General features: G+C 40.0%; 1 pseudogene; it reads left to right on the top strand.

Annotated features, from left to right (window-relative positions):
* The window catches only part of LOC139728795 (xaa-Pro aminopeptidase 1-like), a 40,043-nt pseudogene extending 27,738 nt beyond the window's left edge, over positions 1-12,305 (top strand).
* The last annotated feature ends 1,522 nt before the right edge of the window (positions 12,306-13,827 follow it).

The raw sequence follows: 13,827 nt of genomic DNA on the forward strand, positions 1-13,827 counted from the left end.
TTCACCAAACTTTGTGGGAGGATGATGTATGATGAGACAATTACTTGATTAGTTTTTTAGTGAAATCGGACTGAGGTCAAAGGTCAAAGATTAAGGTCAAATCCTGAAGTTTATCTGTTTACGTGATAACTCAAAACTGGATGAAGCAGCTTTCACCAAACGTGCAAGAGGTCAAAGGTCAAAAGGTCAAGGTCAAATGCTAAAAATGTTGCTATTTCCCCAATATCTATGCAATTCCCTAAGGTATTTTCTTGAAACTTGGTGTAGACATGAACTACTGCATAGAGATTCTCCAGAGAGAGTTTCATGTCATAAGGTCAAAGGTCAAAGGGTCAAAGGTTAGGTGAAAATGTAATATCACTTTTCTCACAAATGGTTCAACGTATCTTCATGGAACTTGGTACATACGCATGTACTGACTGGCAGAGATTATCTAGGGAATTTAGGGGTCATAGGTCAATAGTCATGGGGTCCAAGGTCAAGGTCATCTCCTCAATATTTTACTATTTCCCTCATACACTAGTATATGAAATGCTTGCATTATTAGTTTTCAAACTTAATATATACATGCATTACCTAATGGAGATTCTCCAGGAAATTTCCAGCCAGAATGTCAAAGGTCAAAGGTTAAGGGTGAAAGGCCAGGTTTCAATGCCCCCCCCCCAAAAAAAAAAATAAAAAAATCAAATTTGTACTGTAATGACACTCTTTCTTCATACCTTGGAAATTACTCAATGCATAAACTTATAAAAGGGTCCGTCAGAATTCAAGTAAAAATTCTCAATTCCCCAAATATGTGTGCCTGCACTCTTCGACAATTGTAGCAAACCCAGTTCAAGGAAAGTGAACATTCAAGTCATTTCTGACAAACCTGTCATATCAATATTTTGCCAGTTATGTGAAACTGTTATGGATCACACATTGTGAAGACATTGTACTATACGCCTATTGGGAGAATCATGCATTATGGCTGAGGCATCAGTCGCCATAGCGACATTTCTAGTTTCACAAATGAGAAAGTTACAGACATTTTTGCGAGATGTTGTTTTTGCAACTTGAAACATAGGCTATCGTACGTGCATTAATGCCTGTTCACTCCACCAGTGCTTCAGCTGGCAATCAGGTGTTGTTAGATTGGCAGCCCTACAGTGATTCACAAAATCTGTGAAAATTAAACCCTCATGAAAATAACAGCTTCCAGGGCTCTGTGAATAGGGGCTGAAAGAATCATGATGCGTGATTGCTGTGTAGACGCAATCCCCTTCTTGATATCATTGCACAATGTCCACAATAAATTCATTCTAGATTTGTCTCTCCGTCTTTTTCATTTTGCTACCTCAAACTGATGCTACAGTGAGCAGGAGGACTTTGTGTCTCTCAGTTTTGCCACCATATCGTCGATGGGGCCGAACGGGGCGGTGATTCACTACAAGCCTGAGCTGGAAACGGCGCTGACGCTCAACACCCAGGAAATCTACCTGTGTGACTCGGGCGGACAGTACAGGTACTGTCGCTGTGTGTCGCTTGCAGATTTCACAGAGAAACACCACTCTGTGTTCAAGCTGACTTTCATCCGATGCATGCTTTGAGTACTGATTGGCACAGAAAACCCCTTAGCACCATTTTTACTGTCCAAAGTCACTGGCACAAAACGGGTTAAGCAAGAAACAGGTCATGTGGTTCAAGTGTAATAACATTCAGACTCCCCTCTACCCCCCCCCCCCCCCCCCCCACCAAAAAAAAAGGAGAAAGATATTGAAATATTAAGAAAGCATGTTATTGTAAAACTAGAAAAGCACTCTGAGAGCGCAGACCTCCACCAATTTAAAGCAGCTACTTTCCACCGATGGTTTTGCTCTTCCCAAAGAGATTAAAAAGCTCTTTGTGCTCTTCCATAGAGATCAGTGATTTCCACCCATGCATAGGTATACATGCTGAAAAATTGCCTGATTTCCCAATATAGAAGCCTTTGTTACATCATAAACCCTCAGCTGCACGGCGCGCCTCTCCCTAGCAGAAACTAGAGCATGCACTTTAGTGCGCGCATGCAAACCTCAAATGCGCGCATCCTGAACTCCCAAGTTCATTGACCCTACCTGCCAAAATATCAAATATCCTTCATAAATTCGCCCAAAGTTCTCGGATCACTACCAAATTTAATAATCTGTTACTTGTATCATTCTAAAGATTTCCTGCAAGATTCATCCAAATCCGTTAACTACTTTTTGAGTTATTTTGCACACGGACAAACAAACGAACGAACGAATGAACAAACCAACTGTAACGAAAACATAACTTCCTCCCTTGGCGGAGGTAATAATGACATTACTCACAATCGCATATGCACATTAGGTGAGCCTATGACATCATTACTTCACAATTCTCACATTTCATCTTCATGTATTGCTATTGAATTATTATCATTGTTATTATTATTATTATTACTTTTTTTTTTGCAATTTAGCAGTTGTAACTTCCATTCCTTTCAGAGTTATCACAGATTAATTCTTGCAGCTATTTGAGATGAAGGCCATGCAAGTATTGTGAGAGAGAGCAAATGAAAGACTAGGAGGACTGTGATATATACCTTAAGCCATTTGCCTGTATTCTTCTTGTGGGGAAACATGAAATTATAAAGAACAAGTTTATCTTAATATGAATGTGGATTGAGAAAATGCAGCAATATTAGTAGAAAACATCTGTGAAGGTTTAGGTGAAATCGGGCAATTTGTTCAAAAGTGATGAAGTATCACAGTTTCTGTGCAGTCACTGTTGCATGAGGAGACTAGTGCAGTTTTTGATGTTGCATGCGTTGAACAATATAAGGAAAATGTAAAGAGAATTCCTCAAAATGTCATTTTTGCAACAAAAAAAAATATGCATGCCTTTGACTTGTTACTGATGTATATTAAGGGTAATATTATTCCCCCTTCCTTTTGAAAGAGGCAAGTCAAGTCCTCTTTTATTATGCAAGATGAGTGAATTATGTTGAATTTTCTCTGTATTTTCTGTATATAATTGAATGCATGTGACATCACAAACTGTGGTAGTCTTCTCATCCAGCAATGGCGACACCAAAACTTTAAAAACTTCACCACTTTTGAATCTATTGTCCGACTTTAACTGATGTGTTCTGCAAATATTGTTGCATTCTCTCAATCCACATGCATATACACGTAACAGTGAACTTGCCCTTAAAAACCTGAACATTACATTCTTCATTATTGTTTGTGACGTTGTCTACTTTATGATAGAGTGAAGTCATCAGGGACGCTATAAATCTGTAGGGGGGAGTCGTTTCCTTTTAAACATCAACATGATTAGCAGGAAGGCAAAAGCATGTACGGTGCCACGTTTTAAAAGGGGGGGGGGGGTGGGAGGGGCCACTTTATCCTTTTGGTGTCACTTCCAGGTTTCATCACCTAACAATCAAAAAAGAGGAAAGAAAAAAAATAAGAGCTATCTCTGGATTGGATTGGATTGCCCAGCAAACTTGACTTGATTGTTCCTCTTGTTTTGTAAAGGGATGGGACAACCGATGTGACAAGAACTCTCCACTTTGGAACACCAACTCAACATCAGAAGGTATAAAAGTCAATGCAATGTTTGCCTGCCATATGGCTTCTGCTGTCCGGAACTCCAAAGTTCTGTGAGACGACAGGCCACTTAACTCTTTATGTGTCACGTTTGCACTCCTGACTTGGTTTACAGTGTGCCAAGTTCGCGTATTCTGCTCAAACGCACAAACCCACCAAAACCGATCGATAAGTAGCCAAATGCCACAGTGCAATAAAAGTGTTTCTGGCGATTTTATCCTGGACCCATGTAGCTTCCATTTTATGTAGTGATTGACTATGAAGCACTGCTTCCTACCAGATTTGCGAGTAAATTCTAAGTTTCTGTCACTGTTATGTGTACAACAGTCATGCCTCTACAATGAATAGTGTAGCTATAGGTCATCTGAAAGAAAAATAAATCACGGATATGTCATACAATTTACATCAAAGCACAGCTCGACATTTTCTCTACAACTTTGCTCATTACATGTCCAGGGTATCACAAATCTGTAAGAGTTACATAAATGTGAAAAACGGAATGTTTCCCAAAGCATGACTACGTTGCTGTCTCAGAATAATGTGGCACACAGAGGGTTTACACCATGGCACATAAAGAGTCAAAGTAACCATACTTTTTGTAGGTAGCTACTGGTCAGCTGATTGACCTGTGACCTTTGCACTGGGGTAGATTCTTGACCATAAGTAAAGGCAGAAAAGTATGCACCATATTTTGACAGATAAATTGTACTTTGCAGATGCAATTGTTCTGAATGGAAAAGCGAGATTAAAGTTAGAAATATCTGCTGACGATACAGTGAAAGTCATGACCATTTCAACGCAAGTGCAACATTTAGAATTGACTTGAAATCATGCATGCTGTAATGTTATGTATTTTAATTTTATTACTGATTAGAAATAGCTGTCAGTTTGATTGTAGACATGTACTTCGAGACTGCAGTTTTGATTTGGGCACTTTGACTGTCATTTCATAACATTTGCAAAAAGCTGAAGTAGTTTTTCCCTGAAGTGCAAATTTAATCAGAGAAATATTTGATGATTCTATTTTTTTTAATTCTTTTAAGAAGTGCATATGTACAAACTGAATGCTTCCATAATTGCTTTTGGGCTTGTACAATGTTTCTTATCTAGGAGTGTTTCACAAGGGTCTTGAAAGGTGTGATCGCGCTGGCTTCCATTATATTCCCTGAAGGAACAAGAGGTAAGATTTGAAACAAACTTTTCTAACATTACACGGTACCAGCCAAAGCAGCTCCTTGCACAAAGGCAAGATCATGCTCTAGAGCTGCGCTTCTCAACCTTTTTACAACCCGAGGGCCATTGTGGCTCAGAGATACAAACTTTTTTAAGCTCCAGAAGATTGAATACACATCATTTTTATTTTATTATTGGCCGACATGGCCACCCAACTGCAGAAGCTTTGTGGACGGCTGGTTGAGAAGTGGGGCTCTAGACGTTATGCCAGTAAGATATTACCTTTTTTAGTACTCTTCACAAAACCTGAAAGTGCTTTGGCGGGAAAAGAACAGTGTGCATTCACAGTTTCAGCATACTGGTAAGAGCTATGGTTTGTTTCTTTAAACTGGACATTTTTTTCCCTCTTGTGATGGGGATTCAGACTGTAAATATCATCTGGCATAGGTGGGAACATATAGTATTATTTTTTAGAGAAGGTTTTCAACATGATATACTTTATTGTTATCAGATCACAGGAAGTAAAGCATGAAAACTTATATCGCAGTGAATCATTCATTTTTACCTCTTGTATTTCTGATTTTAACATGGGGCACATGTAGAAATTATTGAAAGAAAACATACATTTCTGTTGCTGTTTACTGTGAAGTTTAAAAACACATTCTTCAGGGACATCACGTGATAGCCTTGGTATATTTTGAATCAAATAATTGCCATGGCAACAGTCAAGAGCTTGCAGACTTAAAGTGAATATACTGTTATCTGGTTTCTGTTCTAGTTTAAGAAATGCTACAATCATAAATGCTATACATACAATTAAAGATAAAACCCAAACATACAGACAAGCCTTTTTTATGACATTTATATAAAAAGAATTCTCCATATCGCATATAGCCGATATCAAGGCGATATCATGTGATATCGTTCGATACCTCTGATATCGAACCTGTCAGGCTGGGACAGTAACTTCCGGTTATTGATTTGCGTGTGTGCTTTTCTATAGGCGAACTTACAATCTTTGTTTTGGATCCAAAGAAATATATTTGTTTTGACTTTAGTTTGTTTATTTCCCGAATATAACTATCCATTACACCATGGGGTTTTTCTGTGAGGCAGCAGAGTGTACTTCTGCTGATGCTAAAAGGAAAAAACTGGACAGATATCCGTGCTCCGAGCAGTAGAGGTGCACCACGTGCACAGGCCGCAAATATTTTTTCCGTACATGGAAACGCTATGGGCCTACTCTTTGCGTGTGTACCTGCTCTCCACAGTCGACTGCATTTTCTTCGAACCATGCTCGCCATGCCGCGGCGCCGGCTGCCTTGGCTGACAATCACAATGCACGATGAATAATGTCCCATAGCGTTTCCATGTATGGAAAAAAATATTCGCCGGTAGCGCATCGAGCTAGCTCGCACGCATGAAACCGGAAGTTACTGTCCCAAGAATTAAAGGTAAAAAAATTAGAGCGCCACACGCGTTCAGATTCGGAGAGCTATATGCGATAGGGAGAATTGGTGGAGGCCATGTAGGGGAAGTGCAGTATAGCTTTAAGCAGTAACATTAAAGGACAGTATACAGTGCATGCAGTAATTCTCGCAATTGACGCTGTGGAAAAGTATGTTCTGGGCATGAAATGCACATTTCTATGGGATGCCTGGTGCTCCTGGAAAATGTGTTTTCGAGGTAACTATTTGTGACCACGTACCACAGCATTTTCATACTATACTTATCTCATGTCTCTGGTTCAATATTTTTGGTCTTATGATTTTTTGGCCATCAGTCTAAAATATTTTCTTCATTTTTCCCAGTAAGAACTACGTTTTAAATACCTTCCTTGCCTTCGTGTTTGTGATCTCTGCAACATGGAAATCAGCAAACAGGAGTTTAGTTAAAATATGACTGCCAAATTACAAGGTAATACTTGGTAATGAACAAACACTGATTGGCAAAAATAGAGTGTGCGAGGATTTCACACTTATAGGCTTCATTAGTGAGGAGGCTGCAGATCATAAACAAGTCATCAGCCAATCAAATGACCTACAGGACTTGATTGACGGGATTGACAGCACCAGTCACGTTGAACTTCCTTCTAATCACATCCATGGGTCATATCAGCCAAGGAGTGTTTGACTCAAACACAGGAACAGAAAGCAGACATGCGGTAGAATGCATAATATGCCATCATCATGGCCACAGGACTGCCAGGAGAATGAAGAGACGAAAATGGAAACAAGAAGACATTTGTGACCTGCTACAACAAAAAGATCTGAAACTCGAGGAAGGTCGATATTCTGAAAATGACATGACAGTATTCCCGTACTCTCCTGATTTAATTTCATACTGTATAAGCTGTTATTTTCACGAGGGTTTAATTTTTGCGAATTTCGCGAATCACAGTTGGATTGCGAATTTAACAACACGCGAAATTGTCTCCATGTGCTTTGTTAATAGAACATTAACGTAAACATCGGTGTCGATTTGCGATAACAACATCACGCGAGAATGTCTTTGACCTCGTCATTTGCGAAAATATCTGTATGCGAAAATAACACCGTATGCAGTATATAATACGGCTTATAAAAGAACGCAGTTATGGAGATATTGGTGATTTTATGAAACCATGTTGGGTGGTCTAGGAAATCAGCGTTTTGGGAAAACCGCCTTCAGAGTTTTCTTTCTGATGCAATCGTGATCAAGGGGAGGTAAGACAGTTTTCACCTCTTGACAATAGAATGTCTGCTCATAGCAACCTCCGTGATGTTCATTCAAGCTTAGCGCCAGCGATCTATGCACGACCAATCAGAAACCAGGTTGCCATGCAGTGACCTCATTGCTAGGGGTGGAGTTTTTATGCGGCGCTAAATCCAAATCTTCGGACATGTTTCTGTTCTTTTGAAAGTCGGAAAATCATGGCCAAGAAGAATGCTATTTTCTTGCCTTTCCTTCGATCATTTAGCCTCGAAATTTTGACAGATGATTGAAAGACGAAACATTAGACTACAGCATAATGCCAAAAACAGAAATTTGATTGTTTTGACAGATTTTGATGATCTGACTTCAAATTCGATTTTCTTGACTCAGCCGCCATCGACTTTTGGATCCTTTTGTTGTGGCGGGTCGCATTTAAAGACACCTTCTCTCTTTCTGCTTCTCTGTCTCTGCGTCAAGGGGCCCTCCTCGACTCCTTTGCGCGGCAATTCTTGTGGGAGGTGGGCTTGGACTACATGCACGGCACGGGGCACGGCATCGGCTCCTTCCTCAATGTCCACGAAGCGCCACACCTCATCAGCTTCCGGGTCGGCGCAGGCTCCGAGGCACCCCTGGAGGCTGGCATTTTCATGTCTGATGGTGAGCTTAATAACCTCAAATAGTTGTGATTGGACTATAATCCCAAATCCATACTAATCTTCAAAGCTTAGATTAAAGAAACTCTATGACATATCTGTCTCATTAATGTTCCTGCAGCAGTATTTAGGAGTGTTCCACATCCAGGTCCGTAACAACTGGAAGACTTGCATGCTGTGTTCTGCTTGATATGATCCCATTTCAAATTCAATTTTGTTTGTTATGGTTTTCAAGTAAAAATGTAAACAAGAGAATGAAGAATTCTCAGCAACTTTAAACAATGAAACAAATACACATTTGTGACACTCACAATTAGAAAAAAAAAGTAATATGTGAAATTGAAGCAAGCAAAAGCCAGAGAAGCATGATAAAATCATAAATCAAACCTGTAGGATCAAAGAAGTGTTTTTTAATACTGAGTAAAAAAAAAAGAAAAAAGAATTGAAGACCGGGGGAGTCAGAAATGAATCATGAAGCAACTGTAATCCCATAGGTTTAAAGTTTTATCGACTATATATCACAAAGATTATAATGTAACAAATTGATGGGTGACAGTTAAGAGACAAATCCTTCGATTGATGTTGGATGAGAAAGCATCCATCCAATTGTTGTCCCCATTTATATCTCTTTAGAGCCTGGCTACTATGAAGATGGTGCCTTTGGTATCAGGATAGAGAATATTGTCCAAGCTGTGCCTGTCCAGACAAAGGTAAGACATGAATTGGTGTTTAACCCATTGAAGACGAGTCCCGAGAATGCTCGGGCAGGTGTCTATGGCAAATGCGTGTTATGGCAAACACAAGTTAACTATGGCTGTTTGAAGGGTGTCACAGCTATGAGGAAAGTAGGAGGGGGAGATTGAGTATACAATTTTATGCAAAAGTGTTTATTTAGATAGCATACTGTCCAGGTTTTTTTTTTCTGTTTTTTTTGGATCTTGTGAAGTTGGTTTTGTCTGTGCTTCAATTGATGTTGGCACTGTTAAGCAAGTGAGTTTCAGTCTGACTGCAGCATTTACAGTAGTATTTGCATAATCGGGTGGGTGCCGCTTAATCGGATACTACTCTTTAAAGTTGATGTACAAAGTGAACAAGCAGTTCTGGAGTGTTATATCTACTGCATAATCAAGTAGGTGTTTTGGTTAAATGGGTAGAAATTCTCCAGACAAGCTTCATCTATTCTTATTGTTTCCTGATGAAAGTCTTTAACATTCGTGTAAATATAACTTCTAAAGAAATTGTCAGGTGCTGTGGGGCGGTGTATGTATTTTTTCCTTGAAACCATTACGAGAGGAGAAATTGGGTTTTTTTGCAAAGGGTATTATGAAACTTTAAACAAGCTGTGGCTGTAGTGACATACCGTGCATGCTGTGATGTGGTGCAAATAGCTGCATAATTAGTGTGTTGTACAAAGGTAGCTGTGACATGAATAAAACCGCTCTCCGGCTAATCGGGTACTCCTCTTTATCATCGGGTGAGAAAAATGCTCTGCTCTACACTACCTGATTGGATGGAGAGTACTGTACCGGTACTATCAAAGCTTCAAGCTTGAAGGGACTAGGCACTGATGGCTGCCTCTGGGAAAATATAAGATTCTGTTTTGATACAATTGTATGTTGGATCCAAGGATAAGCTTGGGAGAATGCTTGTGAGCAAATAAGAGATGGGCTTCATCTAAGAGTGACATTGACTCAGCCAGCATCATTTTTATTTGTTTGTTTCTTTGGTTGGGGGGGAGGGGGGGGGGGGGGGGGAGGAAGGGGTGGGTGGCCATGCGGAATGTGGTAAATATTAAATCATTGTTTTAATGCTTGAATGTGACCATTATAGTATGTCCATGATGTAGATGTGTATGTTACATTTTTTGTCTTTGTTGAACAATGCATTTCCATGGCAATGGCATTTTAAAAATATTGTATCATATCCGTTGGTATTTCTACTTTTGTCAGAGAGTTCCAATTTAGAGAGGACAGCATATGAAATGAACAGAAACTTTATAAATTCATACTATGGAACAGATTGCCAGATAATATTCAAACTTTTACCAAGTACTAGTGTTGATATTAATCTTCCCGCATTCACTAAATGCACGTACGGTGTTTCACAAATCCTCCCTTTTTAAGCTGCGACAAACATGATTCGTTTACAAAACACCTGACTCTGTTTGAAAGAGGACAGCTCCCTCTAAAATACAGTTGTCATTCAAGCACATGCAAGGTAGTCACAGACTTCCAGAAAATCAGTGCCCCCACTCCAGACGTAGTTTGCAAGACGTCGTAGAGAACGATGTATCGGTGCTAATGAACTGCGGTGATTCTTACTCTGACCCAGTGAAAGTACACCATGCACGTCATATAGTCTATTTCAAGGTAGCCAAGGAAACCCTACAATATTTTAATTAACAAACTTTTAGGGGAGAACCGAAGTCCAACGGTATTAAGCTTCTTCTCAATGGTACAGGCATCCACTTGAAAATAATTTTGTTTTTAATGATTGGAAATCATTTGGAGGGCAGGGAGGAATGGGAGAGGAGAGGGATGCCTTCGTAAAGATTAATTTTCCATTTGCAGATGAAACAAAAACCCTGCATTAGTGCTTCAAAATAGTTCTAAACTGTGATTTAGGGATAGAAACAACCATTGTAAAAATTTGAATCCGTATAATCGATGTTAAGTGTTGTTGGAAACACAAGATGTGAACAATAGTTATAATGGAGATATTTCCAGACTAAACAATCTGCAGTTACGGTTTATTGAGAAAAATACTGATATCTCCTTATATTTTAGGCTTTATTGCAAAGATTTTATATGGTGGGATGTTTTGTGATGCAACAGACCTACACATATGCATCAAATGTGATATTTTGAACATTTTTTGAAATCACTGCTCTCAAAGGTAAACAGGACCTTAACCTGGAGTTTCACTCCCTAGTTTAATACTGTAAAAGTGGAAATTTTTGCAGTGTTGAAATTTTCGCGCATTTCACGCAACAAGAAACTAGTGCGAAAATAAAAGCATGTAAATATTTTTGCGTGCCTTATGTTCCAGTAGTTGACATCTTGATTCTGTGGAATTAAAAACACACAAAACTCTTATCTGACCGAGAGCGAAATATTTGTCACGCAAAAATATCCACTTTTACAGTAGTTGGCGTTGTAAGTGAAGTGAAGTCAGGTGGTAGTAATAACAAAAATGTCTTCAAATTGTGACAGGAAAGCCCTGGAATTTGAAACTTAAAACTGTTTCGAAGAAAAAGTAATACTGTAAAACAAAAGAGATGTTCGTGGCATGAAATTTTAAAGAATTTGAGCCAATGTCCTTTTTTAGCAGCTCAAAATTTTTGCAAATTGCCCTGGGCATCCGATGCATTATAGTGTAGACAAGAACTTTTGCATACAATGTAATTGTGCAAATTTTGGCTCTCGCAAAATTTGAGAAATGAAAATGCATGCAAATATTTCTGGTTGTACAATACATTGAATTAGTTGTAACCACAAATTGAAATCGACAGTAGTGAGGATGCCATCCACTCGCTTGTCTACCATCGAACTGTACACAAGAATCTTCACAACACTCACTTGTTTTTTCCATGAAATAGAAATAAGATGTATCCTTTGCATCAGATTTTTGTTGTTTTGTAATGATCACTCAACAATTACTTTCAGAGGGAGAGGGGCTGTATTTGCTCTGTTAGTGACCAATAATATGATTTTAGAATGTATTAGGGCCCCATCTCACTAGGAAGGCAACCATGGTGACCATGATGATCTATGAAAAATTCACAAATCGTGGCACAATCACCCTCCATCTCCACTTTTGGCCTGCAAGGCAATTACACAGTGTTTTGTCTACACTCAACCTGCGCTGAAGGGGATAGTGCCATGATGATAATATGACTCTGCCACGTTGTCGCCACTTTTCCAGGCCGCGAGACGCGCGGCTTCTGTGAATTGTATTTGTGATATGTGTACGCTTATCAAGACCTCGCCATAACAGTGATGCGAACGGAGTGACTGTGATGCGAACGGAGTGACTGTGATACGTTAACTCAGGGCTCATGCTGCGATCTCAAGCAATCGGTGTATAAAATGGATTACTGTACATGATTGCATTTCTGCAGTCAGATGTCTATGTCAAACCAACATGGATGTGCAAAATATGGTTTCAGCCCTACATCGTAGCATTCTAGAACAACAGTTAGAGCTTCATGCGAAATTATTCACTTATATGTACAGTCAGACCATTATGTTATGTTACTCCCGCACGCAGTGCGCACGGGGCTGCTTCGTGCGGTTTCGCACGGGTGCGTGCGGCTCCGTGCCATTTCGTACGGCCTCGTGCGGGTGCGTGCGCTTCTGTACGCCCCCGTGCGACCCCGTGCGACCTCGTGCGCCTTCGTGCGCCCTCGTGCGCCTCCGTGCGGCTGCGTGCCAGTCAGTGCGCCTCCGTGCAGCTGCGTGCCACCGTCGAGTGCGTGGCACGGTACCGTGCGAGGTGTTGGCACGGTACCGTGCGTGGTGTTGGCACGCTACCGTGCGAATCCGTGCGAATCCAGCATCCTGCTAGTCCCGATGCGGGACTCTTTTCTTTTTTCTCATTCTCTCATACGCCATCATTGGCGGTAGCGCGAGGTCTTCTCGATCGCGACAGTCCTCGCATCGCGCGAGTCCACTAAGGCCCCCCCCCCCCAAAAAAAAAAGAGAGAGAGAGAGAGAGAGAGAGAGAGAGAGAAAAGTTGTATTGGCGTAACATGAGATTTTCAAATAGGGTCGGGCGGGCTGATTTTTTTTTTACGTGCATTTTACGTGTACAACTCGTGCTCAGTAAACAGTCACAACTGCCGCACCGAATGTGCTGCGTTCCTCTATTCTACAAATCATTTATGGGGCCGATTTTACTGGAATTATACCCCTTCACAGAATTAAAAGATGTTGAAATCCCTATCCTGAATGTTATCACTTCATATTTTACTATTTTGAATGAGATAAGATAGGTGCAAATTGACCTCATGTGTACGATCTTTTCATCGCACACGGCGATCTCTATACAGTCCCACATATAGAGATGCGCGTAAGTTCTCCACAGAAGAACCTATGGCGAAACGCTGCACAATACTAGTACATTGCAGTCTGAATGCAAAGTATACACTGTATAAATCTTGATAGAACTAGCAGCACCCGTGGAAAACCACGGGTCTTAGGGGTTTTATTATTTTTTCCCCTCATAATAAGGATTATATACGATTTTGGACATTTCTATTGATGAAATAAAAGAAAAGTTTTCTCATCCTTTCGTTGGTAAAGTGTGCTCTCTTCTACCCATGACCACCACCCCCACACACACATTTCCACCCCCCCCCCGAACAAAATACAAAAACAAATATTCAGAGAAAAATAACCAAAACGACAAAAGCAAAACGGTATAGCTGAGCTGAGCAGGACCTCATATATAGACCCCTAGTGTTTTTGTTGCTATTGTACTGAGAGAAATAAAATATATTCGTCTTCATTTGCTCTCTTCTTTTTGTTTTTATCACCAAACCTTGGTTTAATAGATCATAGAACACCCCCCTTTTTTCCCCACGTCCGCACATGTCTTATGAATATGTATGTCTACATATTCTAACCCGTTTATCTCCTTCACCCTGTACATTATCATTACTGTAATTATTATTATTATTGTTACGATTTATATTATTATTATTGTTGTTA

Source organism: Diadema antillarum, unplaced genomic scaffold (genome assembly GCF_040938485.1).
Source record: "Diadema antillarum isolate AM-2024a unplaced genomic scaffold, OU_Dant_1.0 seq00000201_RagTag, whole genome shotgun sequence".
NCBI lineage: Eukaryota > Metazoa > Echinodermata > Echinoidea > Diadematoida > Diadematidae > Diadema > Diadema antillarum.